Source organism: Zootermopsis nevadensis, unplaced genomic scaffold (genome assembly GCF_977971745.1).
Source record: "Zootermopsis nevadensis isolate Lab colony 2312 unplaced genomic scaffold, Znev_1.0 Znev_ptg000008l, whole genome shotgun sequence".
NCBI lineage: Eukaryota > Metazoa > Arthropoda > Insecta > Blattodea > Termopsidae > Zootermopsis > Zootermopsis nevadensis.
Window position 1 is genome coordinate 10930935 of NW_028259140.1, and position 18823 is coordinate 10949757.

General features: G+C 38.5%; 1 protein-coding gene across 2 annotated transcripts in view; it reads right to left on the bottom strand.

The window, feature by feature from the left end:
- fj (four-jointed box kinase) overlaps positions 1 to 18823 on the bottom strand; it is a 220090-nt gene that overhangs the window by 98222 nt on the left and 103045 nt on the right. For both annotated transcript variants that reach the window (XM_087345084.1, XM_087345083.1), the window contains exon 2: positions 18322 to 18381. The gene's annotated coding sequence lies outside the window, so the exon portion shown is untranslated. The remainder of the gene's footprint in view (positions 1 to 18321; positions 18382 to 18823) is intronic.

The following is an 18823-nucleotide window of genomic DNA, read 5'->3' on the forward strand; positions in this document are numbered from 1 at the left end:
AACGTCACGCCACTAGAAACACCTCTACATCTGTTCTAATTTGTTACCGTAGGAACTCCAAAGGCGAAAGCGGCAATATCGCAGCTTCAAATAGGGTCTTTAAATATAGGAGAAACATGTGACTATTGGCAAGGTGAGTTCTTGTAAAACGTACGTCAGCAGAAAGTACTGGACAAAATATGCTCAGAGCTTATACGCTACGGTACTCACCGGAGTACTTATCTTTTATTTTGCTCAACTACTCAGTAGCAATAGATATAATTTACCTTAGTAGGATTTGACGTTTTCACTGCGGTGAGTTCTAAGATGGATGTCTTCTGGGTTGTTGCGCCGTGTAGTATGGTCGATGTTTACCGACTTTTCAGAGGTCATACTGCCTCCATTATCAGGGCGATAAATGAGCCAATTGAGTGGAGAGAGCTTTGTTTATAGGGACCGGACAGTGAATGGTGTAAACAAAGCCCTCTCCACTCAATTGGCTTATTCTTCCCTCTGATGACGGAGGCAATATGACCTCTGAAACGTTGGTTAACATCGACCATACTACACGGCGCAACAATCCAGAAGACAAATCTTCAGACTTATCGCTCTGATGACGGAGGCAGTATGACCTCTGAAACGTTGGTAAACATCGACCATACTACACGGCGCAACAACCCAGAAGACAAAAATCTTCATACTCACCTCTGTGAAAACCTCAAATCCTACATAGTATGTTCTTCAATTTCACGTTTTTAAATTGTGTTCAAAAAGGCTACTTCTCAGATTATCACATAATAGCAGTTAATGAAATATCACGATTTATTATTATTGAATTAAAATATCGCTCACCAAAAGTGGTTCTTACTTACTAAGCTTATTTTTATATATATTCATACATTTAACTCAACATCAAATAACTTCTGAGTTGTTGCAGCGTCGCTAAATGGCCTATACTCCCAAATCCCTATCCTGATTTTTTGGTGATGTATTAATCCTCACTCCTCCAGGCAAGTGCCACAAATCACTGCCCCATGTCACCATGTCCATCTTGTTTCACCAATTACAACCACTGCTAATGATTACTGTAGCTGATACAATGTCGTTAAATTATCTACTACACGCCCATGCCAGTCAAATTAAAATTGCTGATTACCTTGTGGGCAAAATTATTTGTCTCTGTAATTTTGTAGAAAGCTGACCTTCATGGTTAACCACCTCCTTTTTCGTTACAAAATAAAAGAGTGGAAATGAAAGTTATCTTTCCTGAAGAAATATGAGAAAAACGCAATCCTACTAAATTCCTTAATTTAGCTTAGGGCCTAAACACTCAACCCTTGAAAACGCAGGGGTAGCGCCTCAAGGGTGACTGCATTCAAGGAAACAGCAATGAACAGAAACACTCCATACGAAACTTTAAATTAGCATTCCATTCCTGCTCTAAACACGAGACAGTTTAAAAATTAGAAAATACTTTTGACATGTAGGAAGTTTTTCTTAAGGGAACTTCACTCCCGTGGTACAAATAAGACCCTAGAAATTAATCAATGAAATAAATATTATGAGAAAAACGTCACAATCATATACCCAGGTTACGTTAAAGATCAGTACTTAAAATTTGTCTTTCATTTAAATAAAGTTAACAAACTTAGAACCAATCAGAGCGCCTTAACTTCCCTCCTTCCAAGTCGCTTAATTCCTTCAGACAAGAAACTGCTTGAACCTCGCGATGCAGTTATATGTGAGAGAGGAGGTAAGTCTGAATCCTGGTACACGTGGTTGGTCGCCTTCACTCTCCGGTCGATTTATTTCCTAAAAACGAGTCCCTGATACGAATTCCATAGGAGAGTCAATTGGTCCCAGAGCCGATCTTGATGTGGTGATGAAAAACCTACTCGATACGAGAATCGAACGGCTGTCGTTATGTAACTTTATCAAATGAGTTATATTCCTTGAGGTTTTATATTCAGTATTTTGTATGCATTTATTATGTTCCCATAATTGTTACAGATCTGGCCTATCACATATCCCTAATTAATAAAGATCTCAAAAGTTTCTTGTTAAGTAATTTTCTATATTAACCTGGCAGCTCATTTCTATTACTTCCATACACTCCCTAAAGCACTGTTAGCAACAAATCCAGTTACGTTTTTCCTTCAAAATTACAACAATCACGGTGCTTAAAAATAATCATTCATTTATTGCAGCGCGAAACATCAAGAGTCTAATTGTAAAAACAAATAATAACAAATAAATCCGAAATAGCAATAAACACGTAATAATAATATAATAATTTTAAACGAAAGAAAACTATACACTAAGGGCTCATAATACAAAATATAACAGTAGGAAACTACAATGAGAAGAAAGATACTGTGATTAAATCAAGCAATTCCAGATTTCCACAAAGACAAATGATGAGACAGAATTATCGAATTAGCAGTGGTGTACAGACGAACTGAAGAAGGAAAATAGGACAAATGTTGAAAAAATTGTTGTACAAGCGAGGCTGAAATGGTGCAGCAAACTTTTCAAACGCTTGTCAGTTGGATTCCCTAATTAAAGTCTCTGCCTACGATAGGTCAATACTAATAAATATATTAAACAAGAAAAATTAAAACTACAAAGAATTAAACTAAATCAGATGACCAATATAAACACTTTTTCTCAAAAGAGACAATGTTTATATCAAAAACGTCGAGAAGACTGCCGAAGCAATTTTTAGCAGATCAGTGGCGTTTCTAGCTGAGGGCCAAGTTTTAATGCACTTCTCAAGCTGAATGCAGAAAGTTCCGTTATCTGACTTATAGGCTCACGAATAAAAAATGATCATGACTGAATGGAAATTTATTTTGCCATTAAAACAATAATAAATCATGCATTGCGCGATATCATCATCGGTAATAGAGTCTTCCAAAGTTTAAACAACAAAGTCATAACTACTTAAGATATCAAACTAAAAGAACATTACAGTCTCACAATATATATATATAATTTTATTAGATACATGCAATGTAATTATATTTTATACTAAAGTTGGCCTACTCTAATTTTGACCTAATTAAAGACTTATGCAAATCAATTAGACTATCGAAACAGGATACATTTTACGTGATATAACCAATATGTCCTAACGTCCTTAGTGCCTAAGAATACCCAAATATATAATCGATATGACAGAAAATACAATTTGCTAATATAACACCCAGTTTAAAACATCATTGTCAGTAATCAAATTTGAAATTGATGGTTTACGTATGAGAGAAATTGAGTTTTTTTAACGGTACGTTAGTTTGTCTTTTGACTACATCAGTTTGAAGCCGAATCAGTATCATCTTGTAGAAATTTACGATCTACAGAATTCATCTTTATATCAGCAAATAAGTTAAGAGGCTGGTAGCTCAGTCAGTATAGTGGCTGAACTGAAAGATCGGTCTTGGATCCCCGACGAGGGCAGAGGATTTTTCTTTAGTCTCTGTGGCCCACCCAGCCTCCTGTCTAATGGGTATCGGGGTTCTTCCCAGGGGTAAAGCGCGGACGGGCGTGACGCTGGCCACTCACTCCATCTAGTGCTGAGGATGAGAATGAATAGGAGCTATACTAATCTCCCCCTAAGCACCTACAGGGCGCGTAGCGGGATAGCTTTGCTTTTTTGATCAGCAAATAAGATACGTTAGGAATTATTAATTTCATAACAAAGCTACTTAATAAGAATACTGAACAAAGAGGTCCCACATTACAGACTTGTGATACTTCAAAAAATCCGAAAAGGGAGAAGACAACTTTACTAAGACGCAGAGAAAGAAAGATCTACATGATAAGCAGCTTTAGAACCACTTAATGTAAAGTGAAAATGGACTAAAATTGTTGAGCTTATCCAAATAAAGGGGATTAAGGATCTTTTGAAAGATTGGTCTTCGAGAAAAGAAACAGGCCTACAGTTCCTGTAAACAAAATTATTGTGGAATACCATTTAGGTAAGTAACTAGAATAGTTACAATAGATTTTAATTTTAAACAAAACCATCCTCACTCGGGTACAATTTAGATTTAAAACTGAAGGAATGGTGAACGTGCAAAACTTCCAAAGTATTTTCCATTTTGTATTGCCCTACTATTAAATGTTACCAGTTTCAATACCACCTCACAAGTTCGTTCGTCCACCATATTGGTATTACCCATTGTGGGGAAACTGAAATCACGATTTTAGAATAAAATCTAATGGCATAATGCCCATACAAAATTTCATCCAAATTCACGCAATGGTTGTCGAATGCCAGACCCTTAAGCGTTCATTGCATGTTATTCTTAATATGACAATAAACGTTTGTAATATTACACTAAGAAGAATAGTCAACTATAGGGTTTGAAAATAAATTGTGTGAACTTGAAGAAGGTTATGGCGATTAAATACTTTAAAGCTTAACAGTGCCAGTGTGGGTTTATTTAAGCTCAGAGCAGTCTTAACTCATTACATGCCCAGGCATTTAGTGACAGTGGACCGTGAGCGGTTCCGATGTCGGGGCCTGGCAGGTGGCGGGCGCCGGCCTGTCGCTGACCGGTATCGACTGCGCAATCGCTAGGAGACGTCATCAAGAATTGGTACGGCAAGACACGCTGTGACAGTGGAACTAATTACAACAGAATGGCATCCAAGAGGCAATCTAGGCCTATTAACATTACGATTTAACCTATTTTTGTGACTGAAATACTTCGTTTCTCACTGCCAGGGAAGAAGGTAGAATGAGATTGTTTTGGAACTAGATGACGAGGAAGATAATTTGACTTAAATATCGGAAAACAGAAAATTCCATAATAAAGTTTTTCATAATTTACAACTAACAAACTCTATCAAACATCCTTCTTACTGAGTCGCTAATAGTAAGCTCAGCTCTGAAGATATTATCCGCCTTTTATGGAACCAAAAGTTCGTTACAGTGCGAATAAAAGACTGTTATTGATTCATATCCTATGCCAGATGCACCTAGTCCACATTCTCTCACCTATCTCCCTAATGTCCATTTTAATATTATCCTTTCATCTAAGCCTGAGTACACCAAATTATCTCCCAACATCTGTCTTTCCAAACAAACTGTGCAATATATTTCTCATCCCCCACGCGGGCTACATGCCCCACCAATCTTATCCTCCTTGATTTAATTATCGACTAATCACGCTAATTAAATGAGAGACCTGCTTCGTTACTTGCAGTCTGAAGAAAGCCAACAATGCACGCTACATTTCACCTATTTTCCCATGACCGTATAATTAAGCTGAAGACTTTGAAGTGTCGAATGAGAAACGAAATAATTTTTATGCCTACCTGTAATGACTTTTCAGGGATTTATGTACATCATTACGATAGTTTCGATAAAACGTCTTATGGGACGATTACAAGAACAAAAAACCCGGCCAGTTTTACATTTTGGCCAAAGTTTGGTCCAAAATAACATATTTGAATACACTTCATATTTAGTAAAACAGAATACAACATAATTAACGCCTATAGTCTCTGTAATATCTCTACTATCGGTCATTTACATCTCGCCATTTGCAGCCGCTTTGTTGGGACGAATCTGTCATTGATTTTCTGAAACATTTCAGCTGAGAACCAAATATTACTTCTTGTAACGTAAATATTTATTCGCTCTGTTCATTTACGTGAATCCAACACATCGATGGCATGCTCAATAATGTACATAGGGCACGTGTAGTTTACTCACTTTATAAATTTGTGTACACGATAGTTCATTATTCTGAACCAAATCTGCACGTAGCACAAACGAATTCATATGGTTCTGTTAGTAGATTTAACTTCTATAATAAACTGAACAAATTCCTTTCTTAGAACTGCATCCAATGTCCTTATTACATAAAATTATGCAAGCGGCTATAACAAAAAGTCTAGTTTTCGTCAAAGGCTGATTTCATTATAAGGATTATAATAAACCTATCATTACAATGCGCACATACTGTTCACTGGACACACGTAAAGGTGTAACCTTTATATGCATACTGATAATCTATCGAGTTTCGTGTACATTCACTGCTGGTGCATCATTACACATTCCACGAACAATGTTCAGAGTATTAAGGTTGTTTAATCGTTCATATCCATGTTAAAGTGGGCGGCGTTGCAAGAAACAATCATTGAATTATTCTTACTTTTCTTTTAATTCGATTTGGAACGTGGAATGTTAGGAGTCTCTATAAGGCTGGGGCACTGAAATCAGTGAGTAGGGAATTAGGGAATTATAAGTTAGATTTAGTGGCATTGCAGGAAGAGCGATGGGAGTGGGAGGGCATGATCCCAATGGACAATTTCACGTTTATTTTATGGAAAGGGGAATGACAGTCATCAGTTAGGGACAGGTTTATTTGTTCATAACAGAATTAGGGCAGCGGTTAAGAGAGTAGAATTTCTTAGCGACAGGTTGTCTTACGTAATTTTGGAAGAACATTGGTGCGACATCATTGTCCTTAATGTTCATGCCCCAACCGAGGACAAAAGCGATGATATCAAGGATAGCGTTTATGAAGAATTGACACATTTGGCAAGTATCACATGAAGATTAAAGTATACAAAACAATAATTCTGCCTGTTGTTTTGTATGGGTGCGAAATATGGTCTCTCACTCAGAGGGAGGAACACAGATTGCAGGTGTTTGAGAATAGGATGTTGAGGAGGATATTTGGGCCTAGGAGAGAAGACATGGAGAAAACTGCATAATGATGAGCTTAAAAATCTGTACTCCTCCCCCAATATTGTAAGGGTGATTAAGTCGAGAAGAATGAGATGGTCAGGGCATGTAGCACGCATGGATGGGAAAAGAGGTGTGCACCAGGTATTGGTTGGGAAGCCTGAGGGGAAGAGACCGCTGGGGAGACCTAGACGTAGATGGGAGGATAATCTCAGGCGGGATCTATGGGAGATAAGCGTTGAAGGAGACTGGATTTCGGTGGTCCAGGACAGGGTCCGGTGGAGGGCTTTGGTTAATTTGGTTATGAACCTTCGAGTTCCGTAAGCCATCTAGTTAGTTAGTTTTTTTTAATTCGAGTTCTGAAACTTAAAGTTGTAACATCATAATATTTCTGTTGTTTATCGTCGTGATGACGACTGGCTACAAGCTTCATCATAGCTTCTAGATATATCGATTTAAGAATTAAACAACATTTTGTTGACTAGTGAGGAAATAAGAGTAGATATAAATCACTTTATGCATTACATAACTTAAGTATTATCCTTGCTACCACCAGGTAGGCAGGATGAAAGTAAGGAACTTGGGAGACGGAAGATTTTATTTACTTGATCGGATACACCAACCACAATAACAGCATATCGCACTTTACTCACGTCGACACAAGTAATCATTCACTGCGTGCAGACATGGCTGCGGGCAGGCTTGACGCGCAGTCGCACGCAATGGCCACCGCGGGGGAGGATCTACTTCCCCGCCCATTTTCAAGAATCACTGCGCGATCGCGTAATTGCTCAACAAGCTGCACTGTACCCGCCATACCAGTTCGCCATGTCTCATCCTATTCTGCTCTTTTTTTTCAGCGTTCTAAATTCCAGACACATTTCGTCGGTTCTTGTGATATTTACCGATGATAAATCAATGTAAGATTTGAGGTTTTCACAGCGGTGAGTATGAAGATTTCTGTCTTCTGGGTTGTATTCGCCCTGTTGACGGAGGCAGCATGACCTCTGAAACGTTGATAAACATCTACCAGACTACACAGCGCAACAACCCAGAAGACAAAATCTTCATACTCACCGCCCTGATGACGGAGGCAGTATGACCTCTGAAACGTTGGTAAACATCTACCAGACTAAACAGCGCAACAACCCAGAAGACAAAATCTTCATACTCACCGCCCTGATGACGGAGGCAGTATGACCTCTGAAACGTTGGTAAACAACTACCAGACTAAACAGCGCAACAACCCAGAAGACAGAAATCTTCATGATAAATCAACTTCAAATAAATAAGTTAATAAGAAATAACTAAATACGCTATAATATCATGGCAAGTAGGAATTTATTAAAATAATGAGACAAATAATAAAAGTAAAGTAAAGTTTGTCCCACTATACGCCATGTAGGCACTTGGGGTGAGTGGAAGTATAGCTCCTCTCTTCCTTGACCTCGGCACTACATGGGGGTGAGTAGTCAGCATCACGCCCTGGCCGGCTTTACCCCCGGGAAAGGACCCCGGTACCCATTGTGGAGGAGGCTGGGTGGGCCCCAGAGCCGGTCTGGACGCAGAGGCCAGAGGAAAAATCCTCTGCCCCCGTCGGGGATCAAACCCCGGTCGTCCAGCCCGTAGCTAGTCACTATACTGACTGAGCTATCCCGGCTCATAATGAGATAAATAATAGATATTTAAATCGGGTATACGCCCTAGTTTTAATTTTTATTTTCTTTACATTTCCCATTTTGTGTAGGTTACTGACATTCTACACAACTTTCTTAACCTACTTACTCGATTACAGGTAATAGATTTTCTGAAAAATGGAAATCTAACTGATCTCGCAATAAAGGTATCTGATGGGTCAGAAACAGATCTTTACACAATCTGCATCAAACGTCTCCTCGCTCTGTTGGTTTTATTGGCTGCAGACAAAAACATAATCACGGAAAAGTAGGACGAATTTCAGTTCGAACCTGATGTAATAATGTTTTTGTTTTGAAATGTTAGTCCTAATAACAAAGTTATGGACCAGTTATGTTAATTTTATGGATTAAATCATATAAAAAATAACATTACTTTTAATTATGTATCTGGAACTTCTGCCGATAACGGATCTATTGTCCATACCCGAGATAATACACGATTAAATATGGAGCAGCAGTGGAATGATGCTGATAGAGAAAAACCATGGGAATCGGACAGCAATCTGTCTCAATGCCACTTTCTCCACTATTAACCTTACACGAATTGAGCTGTGGGCAAACCCTATCCTCCGTGGTGAGAAGCCAGTCTGCCAGCATGACTGAACTCAATAACTTTTGGATGAATTTGGAAGCAATTTGGTATGGAAGTTATGTCATTGTGGAGTACACTAAAAATCGTACTTCTCAGTTTTCTATAATCAATAATACCAACGTGAGATGGGGTCGATACTATTGCCACATGTAATAGTTCATTATAGTGATGTACGATAACAGATTTTCGGAAAATACAAAACGTTAGAAAATAATTCCTTGTACGTAAAATGTAAAAAAAATTTACTTCACCATAGTTCGATCCTATGACACAGTTCGTAAGACTCCAGTAAGCTACCACAGAGATAAAGCGCCTTATGACGTACCATTACTGATTTATGAGGCTTACGAACGCCTTTAGGACCATGTGATCTGTACAGTTTTAAACTAAAGCCGTCTAAGATAATAGACGTAAAATTAAGAATTTACTACGAATACAACTTTCAAGTCTTGTATATCTGAAACACGCCAGAACATAAGCGACAATGCTTAGCATTTCGATGTCGTTTCTTTTTATGGAAACGAATAATACAACTTAATTCTTTTGTATATTTCCATGGCAACTCAAGAATTTACATTACGAAGACTCACGAATAATACAGGCGTCTAATTTTTTAAATATGAGAGTCGAGGTCTGTTTAAGTGCTCAAAGGAACATTCAAAACAGAAGAAATTTGTATTTCTAACTGAGATATCTGCTTTTCTTGAATTGAAAAGGTTAATAATGAATCTGAGCGTTCAAAATGTAACATCATGAAGACACCGCCCCACACTTGCAAAGAAAACGTGATGGTTTTCTTAGAGACTAGTGTTCTAGTGATTTTTAAGTCAACATTTAAATGTTTGCTGACGTCCCGTGCAGGTTACAACCCCACCCTAAATCAGTAAGCAGATGAATACATTTCAAAACTTGAAAAACTTATTTACCACATTCTGACTGCTAAGTTACATTGTCTCTAGACGTGTCACATTGTTTGTTTTTGAAGTCAAAAGAAACACTCAGTTAAATGAAAACATAAAGGAAATCGGGTCCGAGGATTTTACGATGTCCCGATTCTGTGCATCGGCGTGATGCCTTTGACTGTGCGTTTACATGCGATAGAAACTCTTGGGGAACAAGCAGACACATTGTTTTATCACCATCTCCCCTTCTATTATTTTAACTCGATAACTATGAAATAACTGTATCTATTCTCTTTTCTTTCTGAATAATACTTAAGTTCAGCCCAGTCCATTTCATCATGTTTCATCGACCTCTGACTTTAATCTTCTCTGCTGAAGTCAGGTCAAAATCGTGTGTGCGTACCGAGCACCTTCCTTCAAGAACGAAATTAAAGACAGTTTTCGACAACACACGTACTTGTGAAAAATACATCCTTGCGTGGGCTCTTGTATAGTCACAGCGATATTGTGCGTTTGTTAATTGTACTGATATTGAAACACAAATAAATATTTTAACATGAGTTACGTAACTTTTCGGCCACTCTGGTGCGGAGACACTAGTAGTGGTAGTAGTTCCGGTCGGTGACATGGGCTTTCATCGCTAGGGACTGTGGGTTCAAATCGCACTCAAAACATGTACATTTATCCTCGTCGTTTTGTGTTGTGCTATCCTGTGTAAGTAGAGGCTTTGCGATTGGCTGATCACTCACTAATTCCAACTGTCTGTATGTGAGGCGGCCAAGGTATTTCAAAGACTTTAGTACCACGGAGGAACTAGTGATAAAAATAGCAGTAAACTCATCGTGCCTTGATATTTGCCAAGCAACGGACATTGTATTTACATAACCAAAACCACACGGTTGTCACCGACGCCACAGGCCTTTTATTCCTAAGCACCTACGACAACTGTCTGCACATGAGTGTCAATCAGGAACGCGGGGAGAACGCAACTTAGGGGTTCCGGGTTAAATCTCAGTTCAGATTCGGTATTCTGACTTAGGATTATCGTGCGTTACTTTGTCACGTGAGCTATTCTTTCCTAATCAGTACTCGCAATGGTCCGGGTATTAGTATTGAAAATGCGTAGATAAATACCTCGAGAATCAATGTGATTACACTTCTTTCACACAAAGTCATTCTTTGTAAAATAATTCCTCATCTTTAAGTGCACAATTACAAAAATCATTAAATTATCTGGATATCGACCATTAAAGAAATCTAAATCCATTACAAAGCCACACAAATCGAACATGCGGACAGATGGATTTATGCATGCATACATACACTACGTACATACTCTGTGTACGCACACTCATATATAGATAACGTACTGCACATGCTTAAAGTACATGACGAAGTGCGAAGGTCGTTTAAAATTAAGAATAACAAATTAATGCATATAAATTGTAAATAAAACGTTCAAGTGTGTCACGAACTAACCAAGTTATAAATGCGCGGTTTTCGGAACATTCTGTGTTTTCCTAATTCAATCACAATGGCACGCGAGCTTAACCTTTTGTGATGGTCTGCCCAAAAACCACTCGTGACTGCGTAATCTAATTGTTTTTCCCGGAGCTAAATTTCAGTCTTTCTTTTATAGTGGAAAACCAGACGAGCTGTCACAAGTTTTCCCCGCCCTACTGAGCACATCTAACCCGTCTAATCCTTCAAAACCACTACAGAAATCGACAGTTTCACTGCGCTCCTCCGTCCCATGCGTCTGTGCCACTGGACACTGCGGATGGTGTCAGACTATGTTTCTGTGGAAGTGGTCCCACAACGGACTCGTAGTACATTCCCCATTGATGGATGAGTGGATATGGATCTGCAGCGGAATGGTACTGACAAGGAGAAACCGAAAGTCTCCGAGATACACTTCTCCTACATGGACTGCCCTGGGTGCGAACCCGGGCTTCCACTACTTTTGCCCCACGAATTCCAATTTTGTAAGTGAAAATACAGCAAACCTATTTGTAGCAGAATACCAAGGAAGGTAATATTATTTCCTGCTATAACAGGTTTCCATCACAGGTATTTTTTCTGGATAAAAATTTGCGCTGTGCATCCGATGTCTTTATGTATTAATGATCATGTAACATATCTAAAATTCATGTTGTGCACTAAGCAGTTGCTGAAGATTACAAATCTACAATCATTTTTCTTTCATTTTAACTTCTTTTTTGCTTTCGTCAGTAACACGCATTCTGTATATTTTGAATTTGTGGGCTGTAAGACTGCTTATTTCCTTTAAGACGCAGACAGTCCCTCCCAGATAAACTGTATGTTTAAGCTGTCAGTCTGAATTTGTCGTTATTCAATTTTACAGAAATAATTTTTATCAACAGTCTAGTTAGAAATACTTGTTGGTTGTCACTTAGGTCAAATGGGTCTGCTATTACGCACGTAAATCTAAAAGGAATATTTAAAAATTTTCCAGAACGTGGAAACAGCCTTCAGATAAACAGACGAATTAACCAAAATAAATCACAATATATTACAAATCGAAGCCTTAGCTAAACATCGCTAATATTAAAGCCAGTGGCAAATCCTGGTCAGGTCGTAGGATGTTATCAAATTCCCCTCCCCCAACACCTGCAACACAATGCCAAGGTATTGAATATTAATCATAATAATATTAATAACCTTGTACTTGTTATTCATCCATTGAGTTATGTAGTAAGATTTTTCTAAAAATATTCTACCATTGTAGTGTACCCTTCGCGCTACTAACCAGAACGGAGCACGCATTTGGACGCGAGTTTCAGTCAGTTAAATTCAAATCATATTACTAATATTTCTGTATGGTTCGTTTTAATGTTATCCTTCCTTATCCTTGTTCTCCGAAGTACTATACTTTCCTTGAGACTTTCTAACGACGTTCGTGTTTGTTCCTTCCGCTACGTCCGAAATATTTCAGTATCCAGAACACCGAACAATGTTATGTGCAGATAATAGCACGTGCACGTTTCTCCAGCTCTGTGTCGGCAACCGCATTTAATTTTAAAATAGCTTCAATGTCTCTCTTGCCTTGCACCCAATATCGTCTATTACAGACTCAGAGAATTTGACATCTCAGTCAACAATACAGTCTTTTCAGATCCGCAACTGAGTGTATCACAGGCGTTTGCCTACTTTAAAAATTCACTTCCGTCACAGACGAAGATAAAATAAATGTAAGTTCATTTATACCCGGTTTTTAAATTTTTTCTGGGTACCAACTTCCGGAATTTTATACCAGAAGCTATCAATTCCAATTTCAATGGAAATTACCTTAAAAGTCTGATTGACGGACGAACAATTAGAAATAAATTTCCAAGTAAATGTCTTATGGAATTTATTTTGGTATTACGCAGACTAAACACTCTTGAGATATCTGATAAAAAAACATATCTAACATAAAATACAGATAAATAATGAATACGAGAACAACAAAGACAGAGAGAAGTCGCGTGTAATTTGTTTTAATTGCTGCATATTTAAGTAGGATTTGAGGTTTTTACGGCGGTGAGTCTGAAGACAGCCATCTTCTGCTACAGACTTGCTGATAATAGAGTTACTAAGGGATACTTAATATACTGTAAAATGGCGGAACCAAAGTCACTGAAAAAGTCTCGCCTTTTATCAAACCGTGAGGCTCATTGCCCTTTCATAACTGGACTCTATACTGAGCCAGAAGCTTCCAATCCACATCCTCGCAGCAACGCAGGTGCAACGAAAAGCACTTAATATTATCCTCCAATTTATATCTAGGTCATCGAAGTCATGAAAGTTAATTAATAAACTGCAATCGAATGTAATGTTCAATTTGTAGGATTTGAGGATTTCACGGCTGTGAGTCTGAAGATGGCTGTCTTCTGGGTTGTTACGCTGTGTAGTCTGGTCGATGTTTAACAACGTTTCAGAAGTCCTTGCTGCCTCCATCATCAACCATCTTCGGACTCATCGCTGTGAAAACCTCAAATCCATCCACGTCTTTTTATTTAATGTGTCGTTTGATTCTTATCAGAGAGAATCTTTTGAGAAAAAATCTGTGTAAAAGTGTTTAATATTTGTAAGAAGAGAGTACAAACGAATAATAAAATTGACGCATTCAAGCAATATCAATCTCACTTTTCAAAAATAAATCAGTAGGCTTATGGTTATAAATGACAGGGCCCATACGTTAGACACTTCGTATTTCCATCTTATTCAAAATTGCCCGTTGGTAAATAGTGGCAAAAATGGGGCATGCAGGCATTCAACACCTTCTAATAAATAACACCACATCGCTCCTTTCCATATCAAATAAATCATTTATAGCATAATCAAAAGTGGATTTGGATCAGAGCTGGTACAGAAGAGACCTTCAATTATCTGAGTTTATGCTGGAACCCAGAGGCAGAATATTAGAGCTATGCAAATTCGCCCTCACAGACTGGTCCAACCGGCAGTCCCTAACTCCCATGCACATAATTGGTACCCTGGTGAACCCAACAGATACTTCTAATGGCGTACCATATATTCTTATCCTTTAAAGTTCGACCACACCCCCTTTCCTTCTTAAATCTTGTGTTTTTTTTAAAAAAAAACAAAAAGTAATCGGTGTCTACCAAAGATTCCCTTTCTCATACTTCAATTTTTCATGGCACACATCAATTGTGATCAATATAGTACCAGTCCATACTTTTCTGAAATATATAATTTTCTTTTAACAGTAGTATTGATACAAAGTAAGTAACGATTCTAGTCGATTAACAGACGCTCGTCACCTGTTGTTTTATGAATTTTTGTTCATCGATAGCTTATTTGTTGTTAATTTATTTTTAATTATAACAAAACCAGCAACTAAAATTATAGGAGTGTTTTCGCTGCAGTTCAATTCGGGCTTTGGAATTTACAGATTTTCTAAATGCAAAGTAAGTAACAGAGAGGTACATGTTTTGGACTGTTCTAGTATTGTGAAGGCCAACCGATGTAATATGTAATTATGGCAGGGCATCTAGCACGAATGGAACATAAAACACACTACATGAGTGAAGATATCGGTGGAAGTGATCACTTCGGTAACTGAGTGATAGAATGGACGCTAATATTAAAATGTACTACCGTAGACAAAAAGGTTGTGAAGATATTAATTGAATTAAAACGTCGAGTTCTATGGATATCTTTTGTGGCAATGGTAATTAATTTCGAGAACATTAAGAAATATATCGCCTGCTAGACACTACGTTCCAGCGATATTTTATTCAGTCCTAGTGATATTAATTATGTTTTTCATATCAGAGTTTTAAAGTGTTTATTAACGACAGTCTCATTGTGCTAGTTGTTCCGATAAATAACATTTAAACGTCACTGAAAACCTTATTCAGTTTTAAGAAAAAAACTTTACTTTATTGTTGTTACATATATACATATATTGCTCATTCATTAATTTCATTGATAACATTCAAGTAAGTGACTGCAAATGCTTATTTTAAGAAGCCATTTCAACACTACCTGCAACCTCCCGATGGACAAACAATTACGACACATAACTTCTTCCAATGGCATGAGCTTTATGAAGCATACTGATGAAATTCAATATTTGAAATCTTCACCAGATATTATTCAAATGATAAAAATAATCATAATGAGATGCGTAGGGCATGTAGCACAAATTTATGAGATGAAAAATGCATTAAAAATTTGATTTGAAAGCCTGAATGGAAGAGATCGTTGGAAATATGTAGACATAGAAGGGAGGATATTATTAAGATGGATCTTAAAGGAAAAAGTGGTAAGTTGTTGATTTGACCAACTGGTTCTGGATATGGTCCAATTGTGGGCTGTTGCGAACACGATAATAAGCCTTCTGGTTCCATAAAAAAGAGGGAAATTTCATCACTGTCTGAATAACTGTCAGCTTTTCACTAAGGATCTAGCCCTATCGAGTTAGAGAGAAAATTTATAAACACATGAACTCCGGAATGAATTTTAAAACAAATTGGGACAAAAGCCAAATTTCATTTCATTCCGGAATCACTACTAAACTCAACAGCTAACTAAAATCCACGTCGGGTACCACAACCCGAAGATTCATAAACACACTAATACGAGGGTCGCTCATTAAGTAATGCCCCACATTTTTTTTCTCAGCCAATAATGAAGATAGAAAAGTGCACTTTTACATGCTTGAGATTTGATGTTTCCCGCGTTCGTGTACGGAGTTTCAAATGATTCCAACCGATAGCGGAGCTGTAGTGAACTGTTAAAATGGCGTCTGTGAACGACTCTCGTTACAAACAACGAGCTGTAATTGAATTCTTTGTTGCTGAAAAAGAAACGGTGGTGAACATTCATAAACGTTTGTGTGCTGTGTATGGAAGCTGTGCAGTCGATAGGAGCACCGTTGGTCGCTGGGCTAAGAGAGTTAAAGCTTCAGGAAGTGAAGAAACCGAGCTCCGTGATCTGCCGCGCTCTGGGCGTCCTGCCACAGCCACCACTCCAGACATGTTGAACCGCGCGGATGCCATTATTCGTGAGGATCGGCGCATCACAACTCGACAATTGGCCCAACAGCTTTCAGTCAGCAATGGAAGTGTAATTGCAATTATCCGGGCTCTTGCATATTCGAAGGTGTGCGCAAGATGGGTTCCACGAAGTCTCACAGCAGACCACAGGATTCAAAGGAAAACGATTTCTTCTGAATTGTTGGAGCGTTTTGATGCTGAGGGAGAGATCTTTCTGTCCCGGATCATTACAGGTGACGAAACCTGGATACACCACTTTGAGCCGGAGACAAAAAGGCAGTCAATGGAGTGGCATCATCCTCTATCACCGAGAAAGAAGAAATTCAAGTCAACTCCCTCCGCCGGAAAAGTCATGATGACTGTCTTTTGGGACAGTGATGGGGTCATTCTTGTGGATGTGATGCCAAGAGGTGCGACCATCAATTCAGACGCGTACATTATGACCCTGGAAACCCTCAAGAAGCGTTTCCGACGAGTTCGGCCTCACAAGCATCCAGCAGAAATTTTGCTCCTGCATGACAATGCACGCCCTCACACAAGTCCGAGAACCCGGGAAGAAATCACCAAATTTGGTTGAACGGTGCTGCCCCATCCACCCTCCGACTCCATCTCTTTGGGCCACTTAAAGATGCTATCCGCGGAACAAGGTTTGAAGATGACGAGAGCGTTATTCAAGCAGTGAGGACATGGCTACGTGCACAGGACAAGAGCTGGTACCGGCAAGGCATGCATGCACTTGTTCCACACTGGCGTAAAACCGTACAAGTTGATGGGGACTATGTGGAAAAATAGTATGTGTAAAGGAAACATTGATTTATATTGTCACTAAATTTGAGCCATCTTGAATAAATATGTTCTGAGGAAAAAAATGTGGGGCATTACTTAATGAGCGACCCTCGTACAATAACGTCAATAGACACATCCACACAACAATCCATTCTGAGCTTATATTAAGTAAAGTTTGTTCCACTATACGCCATGTAGGCGTTTGGGGTGAGTGGAGGTATAGCTCCTCTCTTCCTTGACCTCGGCACTAGATGGGGGTGAGTGGTCAGCATCACGCCCCGGCCGGCTTTACCCCCGGGAAAGGACCCCGGTACCCATTGTAGAGGAGGCTGGGTGGGCCCCAGAGCCGGTCTGGACGCAGAGGCTAGAGGAAAACTCCTCTGCCCCCGTCGGGGATCGAACCCCGGCCGTCCAGCCCGTAGCTAGTCACTATACTGACTGAGCTATCCCGGCTCATTGAGCTTATATTAATGACGCCAATTACCGATCTTGCCAAACGTAAGGGCATCTTAATTTCCTACGACTTAATTATACTCTACTATCACTACAGAACACGACAAATCACCATTTCCCTTTATTTCCACATTTCTCCTGCCTTAGGTCCAAACATCGCGGAAAAGTAAACAGAAACTGTAAGCATTCGCGTTGCTTTTGATAGTGACGTTGTTCCTTCCCTCGCTTGCATTTACAATTTGCACAAATAAAATAATTTAAATGTAAAGGATGGCACAACGCCCTGCAACACGTCTGATGAAGCAGACTAATTTTAAATGCAAACACATCCATGCATACCAGTAAACCTTTGAAGACATGCCAACAGCTGCCGCCACCTATAAATAAATTAATGTTTCTGGGAGAATGGAATGCTCCTAAGAATGATATAAAGAAGATTAATTCTGAAATGATAACAAAATAAAACCGTAGTCGTTCTGTAATTATTTTTAGTAAAAATCCCTGTTAAATTTCCGCGCATCCCATTTAGATATCTGTGTTAAACTACGTAACAAATGCACTGTTGCTTGCAGTTAACTTTTCTCGAAAATCGACGCCAGTATAGGTGTAAAATTTTTCTGAATGATTCTGTACATTACAACAATAATATTCGATGAGGTTAGAGAAGCAAAAATCTTTTACTCACCTTTGCAAGAGCAACCATTGTTATATCGAACACTAGTCTGCCATCATGTGCAGGACAGATCTGAAATCAAATAAAATACTAGAGAGTGTCGTTTATTAAATAAAGCACACCATCGAAAGATTAAATAATTCTTGATTAACTTAGCTATTCTATACCATCTCATACATCTTCATCTTTAGTACGGCTAAAGTATATTCGAGCAGACGAGATAGAGGAGTTCTTGCAATTAATAATACGTAAATACTGTCTCAGAATGTGATTTTGTAACGTGTCTCTTAAATTACGAATTGAAGAATAAATTGCAGCTATTAGCATTTGAAAACAGAATACTGAAGAAAGTATTTGGGTCTGAGAAATGACGTATGCAGGGAATAAGAAAACAAATAGCATCTTAATTTATATACTTCTAATATTAATGTTAGACTATTAACTTATTTGAACATAAATTTTATGTTTTATTGGATTCTACACGGTTTACATCTGACATTTATATTTGTTATAT